The following is a 21,758-nucleotide window of genomic DNA, read 5'->3' as shown; positions in this document are numbered from 1 at the left end:
TAGTTTCTTGTTAGTCAAGTAATCAACTTTAATTTCAAAAGTAAAATCTTTTTAATTTCCTTTTCAAATCCTTTTCAAAATAAATTTCAATCATATCTTTTTCAAAACTTAATTTCAAAATCTTTTTCTAACTTCTTATTTATTTTCAAATCTTTTTCAATTAACTACTTGACTTTTTGTTTGTTTTACAATTTCTTATCTTTTTCAAAACCACCTAACTACTTTTCTTTATCATTAAATTCGAAAACCACTAACCACTTTTTCAAAATTCTTTTTAATTAACCAATTGTTTTAAATTTTAATTCTAATTTTATTTTACTTCTTTTCTTAATTTCGAATACTAACCAATAATTAAAATAAAAACAAAAATATTTTCCTTTTCCCTCTTCTTAAAATTTGAATTTTTTCTCTCTCTCATCTCTTTCTATTTATTTATTTATTTACTAACACTTTTCTTCTACTCATAATTCAAACCCTCTCTCTCTCTCTGTGTTCGAATTCTTCTTATTCTCTTTCTACCTCACTCTTCTATTCTTCTACTCACATAAAGGAATCTCTATACTGTGACAGAGAGTATTCCTCTTCTTTTCTGTTCTCTTCTTTTTCATATGAGCAGGAACAAGGATAAAAATATTCTTGTGAAGCTGATCCTGAACCTAAAAGGACTCTGAAGAGGAAGCTAAGAGAAGCTAAAATACAACACTCTGGAGAGGACCTAACAGAAATTTTTGAAAAAGAAGTTATGGCAACCGAAAATAACAATGGTGGAGATGCAAGGAAGGTACTTGGTGACTTTACTGCACCAACTTCTGACTTTTATGGAGCAAACAACTTTGAGCTTAAGCCTCAATTAGTTTCTCTAATGCAGCAGAATTGCAAGTTTCATGGACTTCCATTGGAAGATCCTCATCAGTTCTTAGCTGAATTCTTGCAAATCTGTGACACTGTTAAGACCAATGGGGTTGATCCTGAGGTCTACAGACTTATGCTTTTCCCTTTTGCTGTAAGAGACAGAGATAGTATATGGTTAGATTCACAACCTAAAGAAAGCCTGAACTCTTAGGAAAAGTTGGTCAATGCTTTCTTGGCCAAATTCTTTCCACCTCAAAAGTTGAGAAAGCTTAGAGTGGAAGTCCAAACCTTCAGACAGAAGGAAGGTGAATCCCTCTATGAAGCTTGGGAAAGATACAAGCAATTGATCAGAAGGTGTCCTTCTGACATGCTTTCAGAATGGAGCATCTTATGTATATTCTATGATGGTCTATCTGAATTGTCCAAGATGTCATTGGAACACTTTACTGGAGGATCTCTTCATCTGAAGAAGACACCTGCAGAAGCCCAGGAACTCATTGAGATGGTTGTAAATAACCAGTTCATGTATACTTTTGAAAGAAATCCTATGAATAATGGGATGACTCAGAAGAAAGGAGTTCTTGAGATTGATACTCTGAATACAATATTGGCTCAGAACTAAATATTGACTCAGCAAGTCAATATGATTTCTCAGAATCTGACTGGAATGCAAGTGGCATCCGGCAGTACTAAAGAAGCTTCCTCTGAAGAAGAAGCTTATGACCCTGAGAATCCTGCAATGGCAGAGGTGAATTACATGGGAAAATCCTATAGAAACACCTATAATCCTTCATGGAGAAATCATCCTAATTTCTCATGGAAGGATCAATAGAAGCCTAATCAAGGCTTCAATAATAATGGTGGGAGAAATAGGTTTGGCAATAACAAGCCTTTTCCATCATCTTCTGAGCAACAGATAGAGAATTCTAAGCAGAGCCACTCTGACTTAGCAACCATAGTATCTGATCTATCTAAGACCACTCTCAGTTTATTGACTGAAACAAGGTCTTCCATCAGAAATTTGGAGGCACAATTGGGTCAAATGAGTAAAAGAGTGACTGAAAGTCCTCCTAGTACTCTCCCAAGCAATACAAAAGAGAATCCAAAAAGAGAGTGCAAGGCCATCAATATACCCAACATGGCCGAACCTAGAGAGAGTCAAAAGGCAGTGATTTCCAATGAGGAAGACCTCAATGAACATCCACTAGCCAATAAGGAGTTTCCCATTGAGGAACCAAAGGAATCTAAGGCACATATAGAGACTATAGAGATTCCACTGAACTTGTTGTTGCCATTCATGAGCTCTGATGAGTATTCTTCCTCTGAAGAGGATGAAGATATTATTGAAGAGCAAGTTGCTCAGTATCTAGGAGCAATCATGAAGCTGAATGCCAAGATATTTGGTAATGAGACTTGGGAGGATGAACCTCCATTGCTCGTTGATGCATATTTTTGGAAAACAAAAAACGAATTCCAAATACACAAAACTAACCGGCAAGTGCACCGGGTCGTATCAAGTAATAAAACTCACGAGAGTGAGGTCGATCCCACAGGGATTGAAGGATTGAGCAATTTTAGTTTAGTGGTTGATTTAGTCAAGCGAATCAAGAGTTGATTTGAGTGGTTTGTATACGACAGAATTTAAATTGCATGAAATTAAAAGGGAGAAGGGTAGATTGCAGAAAATTAAAGAGCAAAGAAAGTAAATAAGCTGAATCTTAAAGAACAAGTAATGTAAATTTCAGAAACTTAGATTGCAAGAAATGTAAATTGCAGAATCTTAAAGTGCAAGAAATGTAAATGGCTTGAATTGTAAAGGGAATTGGGAATTGGATTTGCAGAAATTAAACAAGGAACAATAAATTGCAACAAACAGGAATGTCGAAGATGGATTCAATTGAACCGGATCTTGACAAAAATGGAAATCAGCTTGGTGTAGCAACGAAATAGGGAAATTGAAATTTAAAGCTGTAGATCTCAGGACCCAAGAGACTAGATAACCAAGTCTAGATCCCACTGCCTTTCTAGATCCAGCAAGAACAATTGCAAGGGAAATGTAAATTGCAGAGAGAATAGAAGAAGAAGCAATGAATAGAAATTGAATTTTGATTATGCAGAAAATTAAACAAGATCCAAAGGTGAGATTGAAACAGAAGTTCTTCAATTCTCCACCTAAGATCCCAAGCAAGAAAAGTAAAGAGTGCTGAGCAAGAACAAGGAAGAAGAGAGATCAATTCTCCTTCCCAATTCTCTAGAATTCTAAAGCAACAATGTAAAGGTGAGCTCTCTGTAAGTGTTCTAAGAAAAATGCCAAAGGAAAAGCTCCCTAAAAACTTAAATCCTAAGCTATTTATACACTTTCTTCAAATGGTCTTCAAGCCTTCAATTGGGCCTTTGTTCTTGATGGAATTGGGTTGATAAAGGCCTTGGTTGATTGCTCTTGGAGTTGGAGAAAGATCCATTGTGAACTGGGTTGAAAAACATAAAAGCTTGAGTAAAAGTTTGAGTAAAAGTTTGAGGTCAAACTTTTGCTCAAGCTTTTTATACCAGCTGCCCCATTCTTGCTGCTACCAATGTTTGAGCCAAAGTTTGGGGTCAAACTTTTGCTCAAACGTTGGCCCCCTTGTAAATGTGTGTTGCGCCAACGTTTGAGCAAAAGTTTGACCTCAAACGTTGGCGCAAGCTTTTTCCTCCAGGGTGTGCAAGAGTGGCGCCAACGTTTGAGCAAAAGTTTGACCTCAAACGTTGGCGCAAGCTTTTTCCTCCAGGGTATTGATTTTGTGATGCCAACGTTTGCCAAAAAGTTTGAGGCAAACGTTGGCTCAAGCTTTTCTCCCAAAAGTTTGAGCTAAAGTTTGAGGTCAAACTTTTGCTCAAGCTTTTTTCCTCTGGAGTGTTTTTCAATTCTTCCAAAAGTTTGAGCTAAAGTTTGAGGTCAAACTTTTGCTCAAGCTTTTTGTTCTCTCTTGCTCCTAGCCATTCCTTCCTTCTTCAACCTTCTTCAAAACTCTTTTCACCTATCATCAATCAACCAAACACATCAAAGCTTTGCTTAAAATCATGAGTTTGTTATTCTTTCATAATATATGACAATTATAGCATAGAATCTCATGAAATTGCATTAATTCATGCATGGTTGATTGAATCAAAGGAAACATGGAAATCTACCCAATTGGCTTGTTATGGCTCAAGAAAGTGCATAAATCAAGTGAAAACAAAAGAAAAAGGCTAGTGAAACTAGGCTAAGATGACTTGTCATCACAACACCAAACTTAAAGCTTGCTTGTCCCCAAGCAAGAAAAGAATTATTGAGAAGAAAGAATGAAATGGAAGAGGATGTTCATGCTAGCAGAGTATTCTTGGTAGTTTATGGGGTTTTCTCTGGATATGTAAACACTCACTTCTTATTGACTTTTAGGCCTAGAAAGTCTCCTTCAAGCATCAAGCAACACACTTCTATGACCTCTCATTATTCCTTTGTCCTTGACTATTATTGTTTTTCTCTAAAAGCTTTAGTTCAGTGTCATGTGTAACAAGTTCTTTTCTTTCTTTATACTTGACACATTATTCACTATAGACACTTGGCTCACATTCCTTCTTAAAACATTGATGCCCAGCACCTCTTTGGGTTACTAAATGCCTTGTAGTTAGGTTGCTCTTGATAGTGGACTTTCAGCTGATGATCCCGGGTTAGTTAACCCAAGTCACCAAGTGTTGATGCACTCCAAAGAACTTAATAATCTAAGCAGATCCTAGTACAAAGACACCACAGGCATATATTCTAAGGTTCAAGCTATTGGTGTCTAGCTTTGTTTCTTTTTTTTTTCTTTTATTCTATTGCCCATTTTTGGCTTTTTCTTTTCTCTGTTTGTTTTTCTTTTTAACCAAGGACTTTTATTTGATTGAGATTCATAGACAGTGAACTACTTTCTGCTTAAAAGGAGGCATCCTAGTTCTCTTATTCATTAAAAGTGAGCTATCATACAATCACACATACATACCACCACTTACTTTTATTGTACTTCTATCTAACAGAGAACTATCTCACTTCACATTCAAACATTTCTTTTATTGAATTGAAAATGCAGGGGACAAAGCATGCTTTTTGTTAAGTGAAAGTAAACACACAAGCACACATTTAGACTAGCTTACTTATTTTAAATTGAAACAAACATAATGCAAAGACTATTTTAAACAGATAAGATGCATGCTTTTTTTTTTCTTTGTAGTGATGAACAAGGAGCAAGTCCACCTTTCATTTGTCATGCTTTTTCTTTCTTCTTTCATACACTTGGTTGCTGGTGTTCCCAGTGTCCATGTCTGTTGTCTGTTGATCCCGCCAGAACCCAGCTCTATTCATCGCCTCCTCTACTCTATCTTCAAGCTTCATAGCATTGCTTACTTCTATCTCACTTCTCCTTTTGAAGAATTCATCGAAAGTTGGAAATGCTGGATCCATGTTGTGCAGATGCTCTCCAATATAGTTCAGTTTGATTTGACTATTTATGTTGTAGTCGGCTTGGACTTCATATCTTGCATCTTGGAGGGTTGTGAACTCTTTGAGAGCCCTCAGATTTTCAGCTTGCATTTGTACCAACTTTCCAAATGATTCGTGAGATTGAAAGGCATGCTCCTCTTGCATCGCGAAGAATTTTGACTCAAACTCACTTTGTTTGTTCATCATTCTTAGCTCCCGTTCTTCTTGCTCTTGTTGGTTTTTCATGTATAGTGAATGGTATTCTTCTTGCCTTTCTTGAATTCTCATGTACTGTTGTGATAATCTTCCAATTGCTTCCTACATCTGAGTCATGTCCAGAGTGTTGTGTGATGGACTGTGTTGCTGTTCCTCTTCCTCTTGTGGTTCTTCTTCCTCTTGTAACTCTTCTTCCTCCATTGGTTCTTCTCTTTGCCTTCTTCCATGTGGTCTTCGGCCTTGATGCGCCTCAGTAGCCATCATCATTCTTTCAATGGTTATAGGCATACCTGGGTTCAACCATGTTGGATTCTTGTCCTCCATTGGTACTTTAGCTTTTGTGCACAACCTCATAATGGTGCTTGGGTAGTACAACCAAGACCCGGCCGAATTCTTCTCTGTAAGTTTTTGAATGTCTTTTGCAAGGATTTCATGAACCTTCACCTCTCCTCCCATAATAATGCAATGCAACATAATAGCTCTCTTCCTGTTGACTTCTGAGGTGTTTACTGTGCCCAGAATTGATCTTTTCAATAGCTCATACCATCCCTTTGCTTCCGGGGTAAGGTTTCCTCTCCTCAGATACTTGTATTTGTTCTTGGCATCTCCTTCCCACTCTGAGTTCTCCATAAAAATATCTCTAGAAATTCTATCATAATCCGGATCTCCATTCACCCTTTGGTGGTATCCAGGTTCACTAAAGCAGACTGATTTTAGTCCCAAGACTTTCTTGATGGCGTCTGAGCTAAAGTCTACTTCCATCCCCCGTACATAACTCTTGTACGTTGGGGCTTCACCCATGTCAAGTCTTGGGATATTGGCATAGAACTCTCTTATGATATTTGCATTGACTCGAGTGATAGGTGAGGCGAGTTCTTCCCATTTCCTCTTTCTAATCTTGTCCTTCATTTCTTGGCACCCTTCATCTGGTAGCATGAAAGGAACCTCTGGATATATCTTCTTCTCATTCATCCATTGAAGTTGTAATTGATGGAACCAAGATCTAAATCTCCATCGGTCATATTCATGTGTACTCTCCTCCATCATGGGATCTTTCCCTTTTCTTCGTTTGGTTCTTGAGGAAGAGGCCATGATCACTTGGTTGTGTGATCTCTTTGGGGTTAAAGGGAGTGTGAAGAAAGTTGGAGATTTTGACAAGAAAAGTGATTGAGGATGAGCTTATATGATGAAGAATGATGATGGGAATGGAGTTTGAATGGTTGGAGTGCAGAGGTATGCAACTATTCGGTTATGTGCATGGCTTGAAGGTGGTGTGTTACTTAAATGAATAATGGAAGGCTGGGATGCAATTGGACATTATGTGAATCAAAGGTGTGCATGTGAGGGTGAATGAAGACAAAACTTGCTTCTTCAATGGTCTATACCGTGATCATTCCAAGGAGTGGCAGATTCACTTTTTGAGACATGTGATGGGATTTTGTCCTCATGCTATGCTCTCCCTTTGTCTTGTCTCTTTCATTGAGTGTTCTTTGACCATCTAGTCATCACAACAAGACATCAAGGATCAATATTATCAAACCGTGGCAAGAATGTTTCCTTTATTCACAACTATATGAACTCTCATTCCTTATATCCATTGTGACCGTGACTTTTCTTGGAGGACACCAAACTTAATGTTTGGTCATATAGTTTAAAAATTTTTCTTCCTCCAACTAGTGTTCTTGAAATCCCAATGTCACTCTTGGTTAAATGTTTATAAGAAATGTTTTCATCATAATTTTCCTTTTTCTCTTTTTTTTTTCTTTCATGAAGGATCAATTGTGTCCCTTAATCAGTGCATCAAGGTTTGATGAACACCAAACTTGTCTCTTGCTTAAGGGGTAAATGTGAGATGCTAGTAGTTAATCACAATTGATGCCTTCATCATAGAATATGATTTCTTTTTAATTGAAAAGTCTCAGAAAGAGACAATGTATGATCATTGATGCATGATTCTTAATTTTCATGAAAAGAAGAACACCAAACTTAGTGTTTGGTCATATGCTTCATCAGGATAACTAAGCATATAGTATGAAAATGTTTGTAACACTGGTTTGGTGTGCTTGAAGGCACACCAAACTTTAGAAATCTTAGCACATGTTTCAAAAAAAATGCATGCATTCATTAAGTACGTTCATGAAAAGAAAGAAATTCATGCTCAAGTGATCATAGTTTATTGAATTTAAACTGACAGAAAACTTAAATCATGGGTTGCCTCCCATGGAGCGCTCTTTTATTGTCACTAGCTTGATATTGGAGCTTTCTTTTATGGTGGTTGAGGATTGTAGTGCCTCAACTTGTCTCCCCTGACTGTAATCCTCCTCTTTGTTCTCTGGTGTTCAATTTCAGCATGCTCCAATGAGAGTATGTTGCTGACAGTGTAATAGTCATCAGTCTGTTGGCTTGCTCCCAGTTGTTGATATATCAATTGCATTTTGTCACCTTTGGAAAGCCCTTCTGTTGGAATCTTCCTGTTCTTCTAACCCCTTTTTGTTTTGTTTCTGTGTTTCTTGCTTCCTTTTGTTAACCTTTCCCTTTTGGCCGTAGGCTCACTTTGGAGATCTCCCTTCTCAGTGGCTAATACTCCAATATCCTCTTGAACTTCTTCATCATTCTGCACAATCTTTTGCCTTGGGATGTTGCTGTGAATCACCTTGTTGCTTTCTTTCTTTAACTGTGATTCTTCCTTGTCGAGTTCCATATAGTCTTTCTTCTCATCACTGAACTGCGCTTCTGGTACTACTTTCAGAGTAACACTCTTATCATGCATTCTGAGAGTTAATTCTCCTTGTTCTACGTCTATGATAGCCCTGGCAGTGGCCAAGAACGGTCTCCCAAGTATGATGGAGTCACTTTCATCCTCATCTGAATCTAGAACCACAAAATCTGCAGGGTATATGAATTTGTCCACCTTGACTAGAAGGTTTTTAATTACACCCCTGGGGTATACCACTGACTTGTCTACCAGCTCTAGAGACATCTGTACCGGTCTAACTTCCTCTATATGCAGTTTTTTTACCAAGGAGGAGGGAATTAAGTTAATACTTGCTCCTAGATCGCACATTGCCTTAGTGATAGTTAATTCCCCAATGGTGCAAGGCAGCAAAAAGCTCCCAGGGTCTTCAAGCTTGGGAGGGAGCCCTTTTTGAATCAAAGCCCTGCATTCCTCAGTAAGCAGTATGGTCTCTTTTTCGTCCCAACTTCTTTTCTTGTTGATAAGCTCCTTCAAAAACTTGGCATACAGAGGCATTTACTCAAGTGCTTCAGCAAAGGGAATATTGATTTCCAGCTTTTGAAAGTCTCAAGGAACTTATGAAAATGTTGGTCCTTAGTCTCTTTGCTGAATCTCTGGGGATATGGCAGTGGAGGTGTGATGCTTTTTCCTGCTTGCTCCTGTCTCTGAATCACTTCTTTTGAATTGTGTGGTTGGTTGTTCTTTTCTTTGAGTTTATCAGTGCTCTTGTTTAGCATCACAACTTGATCCTTGGCTTCATCTACCTTTGTTTGCTTTTCATCTTTTATTGGTTTTGTGCTGCTCTCTGCTTGCTTCTTTGTAGTGTCATTGTTGCTCATCAATGTTCTCCCACTCCTTAATTGTATTGCCTTGCATTCTTCCTTAGGATTTGGGATTGTGTCACTCGGCAGTGAGCTTGAAGGTCTCTCAACAGAAATCTGTTTGGAGATTTTCCCAATTTGCCTCTCTAGGCTCTTCATGGAGGCTTCATGATTCTTGGTTGTCATTTCCTGGTGTTTCCACATTTTGTCTATCAAGGTTTCCAAGTTGGTGAGTCTTTGAGATTCAGGTGATGCTTGTGGTGGGTTGTGAGATGTGGATGGTGGATGGTGGGTATTTTGGTTGGTGGGTTGGTTATTAGATTGGTAATGGTTGGGGTTGGGGTAGTTGTTTTGAGGCTTTCTGTAGGGGTTTTGGTTAGTTTCCTGCTGGTTGTGGTTTTGGTTATTTCTTGAAGTGTTTTGGTTTGAGTTCCTCTGCCATGGTTGTTGGTTCAGGGTGTGATTATCTCCCCATCTGAGGTTTGGGTGGTTCTTCCAGGATGGATTGTATGTATCACCATACACTTCATTTGGTCCTTGGTTGTGCATATACTACACTTGCTCTTGTTGTTGTTCTTCTTGGTTCTCCTCATTCTGCTCCCATGTGGAAGACGGTTGGCTTGTGTTAACTGCTGCAACTTGGAGGCTATCAATCCTCTTGGCCATTTGCTCAAATTGTTGTTGAATTTGCTGCTGCATCATCTTGTTTTGAGCCAAGATTGAGTCCACTCCTTCTAGCTCCATTACTCCTCTCCTTTGTGATGGTTGGCGATTTCTTTGATGAGCGAAGAAATATTGATTGTTGGCCACCATGTCAATAAGATTTTGAGCTTCTTCTACTGTTTTCATCAGTTGCAATGATCCTCCAGCTGAGTGGTCAAGTGATTCTTGAGCCTTTAGAGTGAGTCCTTCATAGAAGTTCTGTAGCTTGTCCCACTCAGTGAACATTTCTGGTGGACATTTCCTCAGCAGAGCCTTGTATCTCTCCCATGCTTCATACAGATTTTCAGCATCCAATTGCGTGAATGTTTGCACCTTAGTCTTCAGCCTGATGACTCTTTGAGGTGGATAGAATTTGGCTAGAAATTTAGTCACCAAGTCATCCCAACTAGTGATGCTTCCTTGGGGAAAAGTTTCAAGCCATTGTGCGGCCTTGTCCCTTAATGAGAACGGGAACAGCAGAAGCTTGTAAGTTTCAGGATTCACACCATTGGACTTGACAGTGTCACAAATCCTTAAGAAGGTAGATAGATGTTGATTTGGATCCTCCAATGGTCCTCCCCCAAACGAGCAGTTGTTTTGGACCAATGTAATGAGTTGTGGCTTCAGTTCAAAGTTATTTGCATTGACATTAGGGGTGAGAATGCTGCTTCCACAATGTCTAGCATTTGCAAAGGTATAGGAGGCCAATACTCTCCTCTGCTGTGGGTTATTGTTAACCCCTCCTTCTGGATTAGATGGATCTCCTTCCATCTCGTGATATTCTTCCTCAGATTCTTCCTCTCCAACAATATTTTTCCCTCTTTCAGCTCTTCTTAACCTTTTAAGAGTTCTCTGGTCAGTTTCAGATAAAACAGGAATGGATCTCCCTGTACCTGACATACAAACACAACAAAAAGAAACACCACCAGTAACTCTTCAATCTATTAATAGAATGAAGTTTAGTTTAAGCAAAATTTCAAACAATTAGCGTGTTAGTCAAAAATTTGAGAAACAGAAAATAAAAATGCTAGATCTAGATCTCCACTTCATGTAATCATTGTCAATCTATTTCAATCCCTGGCAACGGCGCCAAAAACTTGATGCGTATTTTTGGAAAACGAAAAACGAATTCCAAATACACAAAACTAACCGGCAAGTGCACCGGGTCGTATCAAGTAATAAAACTCACGGGAGTGAGGTCGATCCCACAGGGATTGAAGGATTGAGCAATTTTAGTTTAGTGGTTGATTTAGTCAAGCGAATCAAGAGTTGATTTGAGTGGTTTGTATTCAACAGAATTTAAATTGCATGAAATTAAAAGGGAGAAGGGTAGATTACAGAAAATTAAAGAGCAAAGAAAGTAAATAAGCTGAATCTTAAAGAACAAGTAATGTAAATTTTAGAAACTTAGATTGCAAGAAATGTAAATTGTAGAATCTTAAAGTGCAAGAAATGTAAATGGCTTGAATTGTAAAGGGAATTGGGAATTGGATTTGCAGAAATTAAACAAGGAACAATAAATTGCAACAAACAGGAATGTCGAAGATGGATTCAATTGAACCGGATCTTGACAAAAATGGAAATCAGCTTGGTGTAGCAACGAAACAGGGAAATTGAAATTTAAAGCTGTAGATCTCAGGACCCAAGAGACTAGATAACCAAGTCTGGATCCCACTGCCTTCCTAGATCCAGCAAGAACAATTACAAGGGAAATGTAAATTGCAGAGAGAATAGAAGAAGAAGCAATGAACAGAAATTGAATTTTGATTATGCAGAAAATTAAACAAGATCCAAAGGTGAGATTGAAACAGAAGTTCTTCAATTCTCCACCTAAGATCCCAAGCAAGAAAAGTAAAGAGTGCTGAGCAAGAACAAGGAAGAAGAGAGATCAATTCTCCTTCCCAATTCTCTAGAATTCTAAAGCAACAATGTAAAGGTGAGCTCTCTGTAAGTGTTCTAAGAAAAATGCCAAAGGAAAAGCTCCCTAAAAACTTAAATCCTAAGCTATTTATACACTTTCTTCAAATGGTCTTCAAGCCTTCAATTGGGCCTTTGTTCTTGATGGAATTGGGTTGATAAAGGCCTTGGTTGATTGCTCTTGGAGTTGGAGAAAGATCCATTGTGAACCGGGTTGAAAAACATAAAAGCTTGAGTAAAAGTTTTAGTAAAAGTTTGAGGTCAAACTTTTGCTCAAGCTTTTTATACCAGCTGCCCCATTCTTGCTGCTACCAACGTTTGAGCCAAAGTTTGGGGTCAAACTTTTGCTCAAACATTGGCCCCCTTGTAAATGTGTGTTGCGCCAACGTTTGAGCAAAAGTTTGACCTCAAACGTTGGCGCAAGCTTTTTCCTCCAGGGTGTGCAAGAGTGGCGCCAACGTTTGAGCAAAAGTTTGACCTCAAACGTTGGCGCAAGCTTTTTCCTCCAGGGTATTGTTTTTGTGATGCCAACGTTTGCCAAAAAGTTTGAGGCAAACGTTGGCTCAAGCTTTTCTCCCAAAAGTTTGAGCTAAAGTTTGAGGTCAAACTTTTGCTCAAGCTTTTTTCCTCTGGAGTGTTTTTCAATTCTTCCAAAAGTTTGAGCTAAAGTTTGAGGTCAAACTTTTGCTCAAGATTTTTGTTCTCTCTTGCTCCTAGCCATTCCTTCCTTCTTCAACCTTCTTCAAAACTCTTTTCACCTATCATCAATCAACCAAACACATCAAAGCTTTGCTTAAAATCATGAGTTTGTTATTCTTTCATAATATATGACAATTATAGCATAGAATCTCATGAAATTGCATTAATTCATACATGGTTGATTGAATCAAAGGAAACATAGAAATCTACCCAATTGGCTTGCTTATGGCTCAAGAAAGTGCATAAATTAAGTGGAAACAAAAGAAAAAGGCTAGTGAAACTAGGCTAATATGACTTGTCATTACTCGTCAATGAACTGAATGCTTTGGGGCAACTAAAGTTACCTCAGAAGAAACTGGATCCTGGAAAGTTCTTATTACCTTGCACCATAGGCACCATAACCTTTGAGAAGGCTCTGTGTGACCTGGGATTAGGAATAAACCTCATGCCACTCTCTGTAATGGAGAAACTAGGGATCTTTGAGGTACAAGCTGCTAAATTCTCACTAGAATTGGCAAACAAATCAAGGAAACAGGCTTATAGAGTTGTAGAGGATGTCTTAGTGAAGGTTGAAGACTTTTACATCCCTGCAGACTTCATGATCCTAGACACTGGGAAGGATGAAGATGAATCCATCATCCTTGGAAAACCCTTCCTAGCTACAGCAAGAGCTGTGATTGATGTGGACAGAGGAGAGTTAGTCCTACAATTGAATGAAGACTACCTTGTGTTTAAGGATCAAGGATCTTCTTTTGTGACCATGGAGAGGAAGCATGAAAAGCTTCTCTCAATACAAAGTCAAACAGAGCCCCCACACTCAACTTCTAAGTTTGGTGTTGGGAGGCCACTATTAAGGTCTGAGTCTCTGTGAAGCTCTCTAAGAGCTTCACTGTCAAGCTATTGACATTAAAGAAGCACTTGTTGGGACGCAACCCAATGATATTTAATTATATTTATTTATATTCCATTGTTATTTTATGTTTTCTTTAGGTTGATGATCAAGTGAAGTCATAAAAACAGCTGTAGAATTAAAGCAAAATGAAAAACAGCATAAAAAATAGCACACCCTGGAGGACAGGCTTATTGGCATTTAAACGCCAGTAAGGATAGCAGAATGGGTATTTAACGTCCAGCCTGGCAGCATTCTGGGCGTTAAACACCAGAATGGGCAACATTCTGGGCGTTTAACACCAGAAAAGGGTGTCTAGCGTCTAGCTGGCGTTAAACGCCAGAATTGGCAGACAGACTGGCGCTTAACGCCAGAAAAGGGTGTTTGGCTGGCATTAAACGCCAGAAAGGGGCAGCAGACTGGCGTTTAATGCCAGGAAAGGTAGCAGAGCTGGCGTTTAACGCCAGAATTGGCATACAGAGGGCGTTTGAATGCCAAAATGGTGCAGAGAGCAGAATTCCTTGACACCTCAGGATCTGTGGACCCCATAGGATCCCCACCTACCCCACCTCTTCTTCTCTCCTCTTCACACCTTTCTATAACACTCTTTCCCAAATACCCTTGACCAATCACATCAATACCTCTTCCCCAAATACCATTCACCTATCAAATCCTACCCTCTTCCCCATATTCTCTTCACCACTCACATCCATCCATCATAAACCCCACCTACCTCACCATTTAAATTCAAACCATTTCCTTCCATAACCCACCCCTTCATGACCAAATTCCCTCTCTCCCTTACCCTATAAATACCGCTCCTTACAACCTTCAATCTCACACATCATACACACCACTACCCCCTTGGCCGAAACCACTACTACCCTCCATCTCCTCCATTTCTTCTTCTTCTACTCCTTTCCTTCTTCTTTTGCTCGAGGATGAGCAATCCTTTTAAGTTTGGTGTGGAAAAAGCTCTGCTTTTTATTTTTCCATAACCACTAATGGCACCTAAGGCTGGAGAAACCTCTAGAAAGAGGAAAGGGAAGAAAATTGCTTCCACCTCCGAGTCATGGGAGATGGAGAGATTCATCTCAAAGGTCCATCAAGACCACTTCTATGAAGTTGTGGCCAAGAAAAATGTGATCCCCGAGGAACCCTTCAAGCTCAAAAAGAATTAATATCCGGAGATCCGATATGAGATTCAAAGAAGAGGTTGGAAAACTCTCACCAACCCCATTCAACAAGTCAGAATCTTAATGGTTCAAGAGTTCTATGCTAATGCATGGATCACTAAGAACCATGATCAAAGTATGAATCCAAACCCAAAGAATTGGATCACAATGTTTCGGGGGAATTACTTGGATTTCAGTCTGAAAAATGTGAGGTTGGCATTCAACTTGCCAATGATGCAAGGAGATCCTCACCCTTTCACTAGAAGGGTCAACTTTGATCAAAGGTTGGACCAAGTCTTTAGGGACATTTGTATGGAAGGAGCTCAATGGAAGAGAGACTCAAGAGGCAAGCCGGTTCAACTAAGAAGGCTTGACCTCAAACCCGTGGCTAGGGAATGGTTGGAGTTCATCCAACGCTCTATTATTCCTACTAGCAACCGGTCTGAAGTTACAATAGATCGGGCTATCATGATCCATAGCATCATGAATGGAGAGAAATTAGAAGTTCATGAGATCATATCCCTAGAACTCTACAAGGTGGCGGACAAATCCTCTACTTTGGCAAGGTTAGCCTTCCCTCATCTCATCTGTAACCTATGCAATTCAGCTGGAATTGTCATAGAGGAAGACATCCTCATTGAAGGAGACAAGCCCATCACTAAGAAAAGGATGGAGCAAACAAGAGAGCCCACTCATGGACCTCAACAAGAACATGAGGAAATTCCTCATCAAGAAATCCCTGAGATGCCTTAAGGGATGCACTTTCCTCCACACAATTATTGGGAGCAAATCAACACCTCCTTAGGAGAATTGAGTTCCAACATGGGGCAACTAAGGATGGAGTACCAAGAGCATTCCATCATCCTCCATGAAATTAGAGAGGACCAAAGAGCCATGAGGGAGGAGCAACAAAGGCAAGGAAGAGACATAGAGGAGCTCAAGCACTCCATAAGATCTTCAAGAGGAAGAACTAGCCGTCATCACTAAGGTGGACCCATTCTTTAATTTCCTTGTTCTTATTCTTCTATTTTTCGAATTCTATGCTTTGTGTTTTGTCTATGTTTGTGTCTTTATTACATGATCATTAGTGTCTACTGTATATGTCCTAAAGCTATGAATGTCCTATGAATCCTTCACCTTTCTTAAATGAAAAATGTTTTTATTTGCAAAAGAACAAGAAGTACATGATTTCGAATTCTATCTTGAAATTAGTTTAATTATTTTGATGTGGTGGCCATACTTTTTGTTTTCTGAATGAATGCTTGAACAGTGCATATTTTTTATATTGTTGTTTATGAATGTTAAAATTGTTGGCTCTTAAAAGAATAATGAAAAAGGAGAAATGTTATTGATAATCTGAAAAATCATAAAATTGATTCTTAAAGCAAGAAAAAGTAGTGAAAAGCTTGCAGAAAAAAAGAGAAAAAAATTGGCGAAAAAAAAGAGAGAAAGAAAAAGAAAAAACAAGCAGAAAAAGCCAATAGCCCTTTAAACCAAAAGGCAAGGGTAAAAAGGATCCAAGGCATTGAGCATTAATGGATAGGAGGGCCCAAAGGAATAAAATTCTGGCCTAAGTGGCTAAATCAAGCTGTCCCTAACCATGTGCTTGTGGCATAAAGGTGTCAAGTGAAAAGCTTGAGACTGAGCCGTTAAAGTCGTAGTCCAAAGCAAAAAGAGTGTGCTTAAGAGCTCTGGGCATCTCTAACTGGGGACTCTAGCAAAGCTGAGTCACAATCTGAAAAGATTCACCCAGTTATGTGTCTGTGGCATTTATGTATCCAGTGGTAATATTGGAAAATAAAATGCTTAGGGTCACAGCCAAGATTCATAAAGTAGCTGTGTTCAAGAATCAACATACTGAACTAAGAAAATCAATAACACTATCTGAATTCTAAGTTCCTATGGATGCCAATCATTCTGAACTTCAAAGGATAAAGTGAGATGCCAAAACTGTTCAGAAGCAAAAAGGCTACTAGCCCCGCTCATCTAATTGGAACTAAGTTCATTGATAAGTTTGGAATTCATTGTATATCTCTACTTTTTATCCTATTTTATTTTTAGTTGCTTGGGGACAAGCAACAATTTAAGTTTGGTGTTGTGATGAGCGGATAATTTATACCCTTTTGGCATTGTTTTTACATAGTTTTTAGTATGTTTTAGTTAATTTTTTATTATATTTTTATTAGTTTTTATGAAAAAATCACATTTCTGGACTTTACTATGAGTTTGTGTGTTTTTCTGTCATTTCAGGTATTTTCTGGCTGAAATTGAGGGACCTGAGCAAAAATCTGATTCAGAGACTAAAAAAGGACTGCAGATGCTGTTGGATTCTGCCCTGCTGCACTCGAAATGAAGTTTCTGGAGTTACAGAAGCCCAATTGGCGCGCTCTCAATTGCGTTAGAAATTAGACATCGTGGGCTTTCCAGAAATATATAATAGTTCGTACTTTTCCTGAGATTGGATGGCCCAAACTGGCGCTCAAAGCGAGCCTAAAACTTTCTGGCGTAAACCGCCCAAACTGGCACCAAAGCTGGCGTTTAACTCCAAGAACAGCCTATGCACATGAAAGCTTCAATGCTCAGCCCAAGCACACACCAAGTGGGCCCCAGAAGTGGATTTCTACATTATCTACACTTAGTTACTCATTTTCTGTTACCCTAGGTTATTAGTCTAGTATAAAAACTACTTTTAGAGATTTATTTGAAAACTTTGGATCTTTTGAAAACTTGGGATCTTATGATCACTTTTGATCTTTTGACCATTGTTCATGTTTTGAGAGGCTGGCCTCACAGCCATGCCTAGACCTTTTTCACTTATGTATTTTCAACGGTGGAGTTTCTACACCCCATAGATTAAGGTGTGGAGCTCTGCTGTTCTTCATGAATTAATGCAATTACTACTGTTTTCTATTCAATTCACGCCTACTTCTTCTCCAAGATATACTCTCGTACTTAATTCAATTAAGTCAGAATGAAGAGGTGACCCGTGACAATCACCTAATCTTCGTTACTCGCTTAGCCAAGATCCGCGTGCCTGACAACCACAAGCAGTCTACATGATGTTCAACGTAGTCATTGGACGACAGACGGAGTATATTTTCTTGGGTATCTAATACACGGACCGAGTCTGTGAGATTAGTATCTTCGTGGTATAGGCTAGAATCAATTGGCAACCATTCCTGAGATCCGAAAAGTCTAAACCCTGTCTGTTGTATTTCGAGTAGGATCTGGGAAGGGATGACTATGACGAGTTTCAAACCTGCGAATGTTGGGTGTAGTGACAGTGTGCAAAAGGATCAATGGATCCTATTCTGACGCTAGCAGGCTCCGACAGATGATTAGCCATGCGGTAGCTGTACCTAGTATTTTTCATCCGAGATGAGAAATTCGACAGTTGATTAGCTGTGCAGAAACAGTAGAAGACCATTTTCACTGAGAGAATCCTATAGCTTGCCATGGAAGGGAGCATGCATGATTGGAAGAAGGCAATAAGAAAGCAGAGATTCAGAAGCAACAAAGCATCTCCAAACGCTTATCTAAAATTCCCACCAATGAATTACATAAGTCTCTCTATCTTATTTTATGTTTTATTTATCTTTCAATTATCAAAACCTCATGACCAATTGAATCCGTCTGACTGAGATTTACAAGGATGACTATAGCTTGCTTCAAGCCGACAATCTCCGTGGAATTGACCCTTACTCACGTAAGGTTTATTACTTGGACGACCCAGTGCACTTGTCGGTTAGTTGTGCGGAGTTGTGAAAAGTGTGAATCATGATTTCTCAAACCAGTGGATTTTGGGAAATAGTAGATGGATATGAGTGGTGAAGAGCTTATGGGGAAGAGGATAGGATTTGATAGGTGAATGGGGTTTGGGGAAGAGTGTTATGGACTTGTGTGAAGAGGAGAAAAAGAGAGGTGGGGTAGGTATGGATCCTGTGGGGTCCATAGATCCTGAGGTGACAAGGAATTCTCCTCCCTGCACCTTTCTGGCATTTAAACGCCCTCTGTGTGCCAATTCTAGCGTTTAACGCCAGCTCTGCTACCTTTTCTGGAGTTAAACACCAGGCTGATGCCCTTTTCTGGCGTTTACCGCCAACCAGACACCAGACACCCTTTTCTACTGTTAAACGCCAGTCTGTCTGCCAATTCTGGCATTTAACGCCCAGAATGCTGCCAGACTGGGCGTTAAACACCCATTCTGCTATCCTTACTGGCGTTGAAACGCCAGTAACCCTGTTCTTCAGGGTGTGCTATTTTTTATTCCGCTTTAATTCAGCAGTTATTTTTATGACTCCACATGATCATCAACCTAAAAAAAACATAACATAACAATGAAAAATAAATAAATATTATTAAATAACATTGGGTTGCCTCCCAATTAGCGCTTCTTTAATGTCAATAGCTTGACAGTGAGCTCTTAGAGAGCTTTACAGAGAGTCAGAGCTTAATGGTGGCCTTCCAACACCAAACTTAGAAGTTGAGTGTGGGGGCTCTGTTTGACTCTGTATTGAGAGAAGCTTTTCATGCTTCCTCTCCATGGTTACAGAAAAAGATCCTTGAGCCTTAAACACAAGGTAGTCCTCATTCAATTGAAGGACTAGCTCTCCTCTATCCACATCAATCACAGCCTTTGCTGTGGCTAGGAAGGGTCTTCCAAGGATGATGGATTCATCCTCATCCTCCCCAATGTCTAGGATTATGAGGTCAGCAGGGATGTAAAGGCCTTCAACCTTCACTAAGACATCCTTTAAAAGTCCATAAGCCTGTTTCCTTAATTTTTTTTCTACGAACTCTAGTGAGATTCTTGCAGCTTGTACTTCAAAGATCCCTAGTTTCTCCATTACAAAGATTGGCATGAGGTTTATACCTGACCCCAGGTCACACAGAGCCTTCTCAAAGGTCATGGTTCCTATGGTACAGGGTATTAAGAACTTTCCGGGATCCGGTTTCTTCTGAGGTAATTTTAGTTGAACCAAGGCATTCAGTTCATTCATGAGGAATGGAGGTTCATCCTCCCAAGTCTCATTACCAAATAACTTGGCATTCAGCTTCATGATTGCTCCTAGATACTAAGCAACTTGCTCTTCAACAATATCTTTATCCTTTTCAGAGGAAGAATACTCATCAAAGCTCATGAATGGCAACAGTAAGTTCAGTGGAATCTCTATGGTCTCTGTATGAGCCTCAGATTCCTTTGGTTCCTCATTAGGGAACTCCTTAGTGGACAGTGGATGTCCATTGAGGTCTTCCTTACTGGAATTCACTGCCTTTCCCTCTTCTATAGGTTTGCCCATTTTGGACATATTGATGGCCTTGCACTCTCTCTTTGGATTCTCTTTTGTATTGCTTGGGAGAGTACTTGGAGGGAGTTCAGTAACTCTTTTACTTAGCTGACCCACTTGTGCCTCCAAATTTCTGATGGAGGACCTTGTATCAGTCATAAAACTGAGAGTGGTCTTAGATATATAAGAGACTATGGTTGCTAAGTCAGAGAGGCTCTACTTAGAATTCTCTGTCTGTTGCTGAGAAAATGATAGAAAAGGCTTGCTGTTGCCAAACTTATTTCTTCCACCATTATTATTATTGAAGCCTTGTTGAGGCTTCTGTTGATCCTTACATGAGAGATTAGTTTGATTCCTCCATGAAAGATTGTAAGTGTTTCCATAGGATTCTCCCATGTAATTCACTTCTTCCATTCCAGGATTCTGAGGGTCATAAGCTTCTCCTTCAGAGGAGGTTTTTTTAGTATTGCCGGATGCAGCTTGCATTCCAGTCAGATTCTGAGAAATCATATTGACTTGTTGAGTCAATATTTTATTCTGAGCCAATATAACATTCAGAGTATCAATCTCAAGAACTTCTTTCTTCTGAGTCATCCCATTATTCATAGTATTTCTTTTAGAAGTGTACATGAACTGGTTATTTGCAACCATTTTAATGAGTTCCTGGGCTTCTGCAGGTGTTTTCTTCAGATGAAGAGATCCACCAACAGAGTGGTCCAATGACATCTTGGACAATTTAGACAGACCATTATAGAATATACATAGCATACTTCATTCTAAAAGCATGTCTGAAGGACACCTTCTGATCAATTGCTTGTATCTTTCCCAAGCTTCATAGAGGGATTCACCTTCCTTCTGTCTGAAGGTTTGGACCTCCACTCTAAGCTTACTCAACTTTTGAGGTGGAAAGAATTTTGCCAAGAAAGCATTGACCAACTTTTCCCAAGAGTTCAAGCTTTCTTTAGGTTGTGAGTCCAACCATGTCTGAGCTCTGTCTCTTACAGCAAAGGGGAAAAGCATAAGTCTGTAGACCTCGGGATTAACCCCATTGGTCTTAACAGTGTCACAGATTTGCAGGAATTAAGCTAAGAACTGATGGGGATCTTCCAATGGAAGTCCATGAAACTTGCAATTCTGCTGCATTAGAGAAACTAATTGAGGCTTAAGCTTAAAGTTGTTTGCTCCAATTGTAAGAATTGAAATGCTTCTTCTATGGAAGTCGGAAGTTGGTGCAGTAAAGTCACCAAGCATCTTCCTTGCATCTCCATCATTGTTGTTGTTTTCGGCTGCCATGTCTTCTTCTTTTTCAAAAATTTCTGTAAGGTCCTCTCCAGAGTGTAGTGCTTTAGCTTCTCTTAGCTTCCTCTTCAGAGTCCTTTCAGGTTTAGGATCAGCTTCAACAAGAATGTCCTTATCCTTGTTCCTGCTCATATGAAAAAGAAGAGAACAGGAAAGAAGAACAATCCTCTATGTCATAGTATAGAGATTCCTTTATGTGAGTAGAAGAATAGAAGAATGAGTTAGAGAGAGAATAAGAAGAATTCGAACACAGAGAGAGAGGGAGGGTTCGAATTATGAGTAAAATAGAAGTGTTAGTAAATAAATAAAAATAAATAGAAAGAGAAGAGAGAGAGAGAATTCGAATATTATTTTAAAAGAAAAGAAAAATATTTTTGTTTTTATTTTAATTATTAGTTAGTATTCGAAAATATTAAAAGAAATAAAATTAGAATTTAAAACAATTAATTAATAAAAAAGAATTTTGAAAAAGTTGTTAGTAGTTTTCGAAAATTAAAGAGAGAAAAGTAGTTACGTGGTTTTGAAAAAGATAAACTTTTAAAATCGAACAAAAAGTCAAGTAGTTAATTAAAAAAGATTTGAAAATAAATTTTGAAAAGATAAGAAGTTAGAAAAAGATGTTGAAATAAAAATTGAAAAAGATGTGATTTGAAATTTTATTTGAAAAAAGATTGAAAAGGAAATTAAAA

At 38.9% G+C, this 21,758-nt stretch overlaps 2 non-coding genes across 2 annotated transcripts; one reads left to right on the top strand and one right to left on the bottom strand.

Moving 5' to 3' along the window:
* Positions 1–1,117: 1,117 nt before the first annotated feature.
* LOC148580301 (small nucleolar RNA R71) lies at positions 1,118–1,225 on the bottom strand. The gene has a single exon (XR_015896564.1). It is a non-coding gene; the product is annotated as a small nucleolar RNA R71 (small nucleolar RNA).
* A 19,325-nt stretch (positions 1,226–20,550) lies between these two features.
* Positions 20,551–20,658, top strand: LOC148580300 (small nucleolar RNA R71). The gene has a single exon (XR_015897541.1). It is a non-coding gene; the product is annotated as a small nucleolar RNA R71 (small nucleolar RNA).
* Positions 20,659–21,758: the final 1,100 nt, after the last annotated feature.

The sequence above is a fragment of the Arachis ipaensis genome, chromosome B10 (genome assembly GCF_059453495.1).
Source record: "Arachis ipaensis isolate K30076 ecotype BB chromosome B10, ASM5945349v1, whole genome shotgun sequence".
Classification (NCBI taxonomy): Eukaryota; Viridiplantae; Streptophyta; class Magnoliopsida; order Fabales; family Fabaceae; genus Arachis; species Arachis ipaensis.
This window is presented reverse-complemented; position numbering and strand designations above follow the sequence as displayed.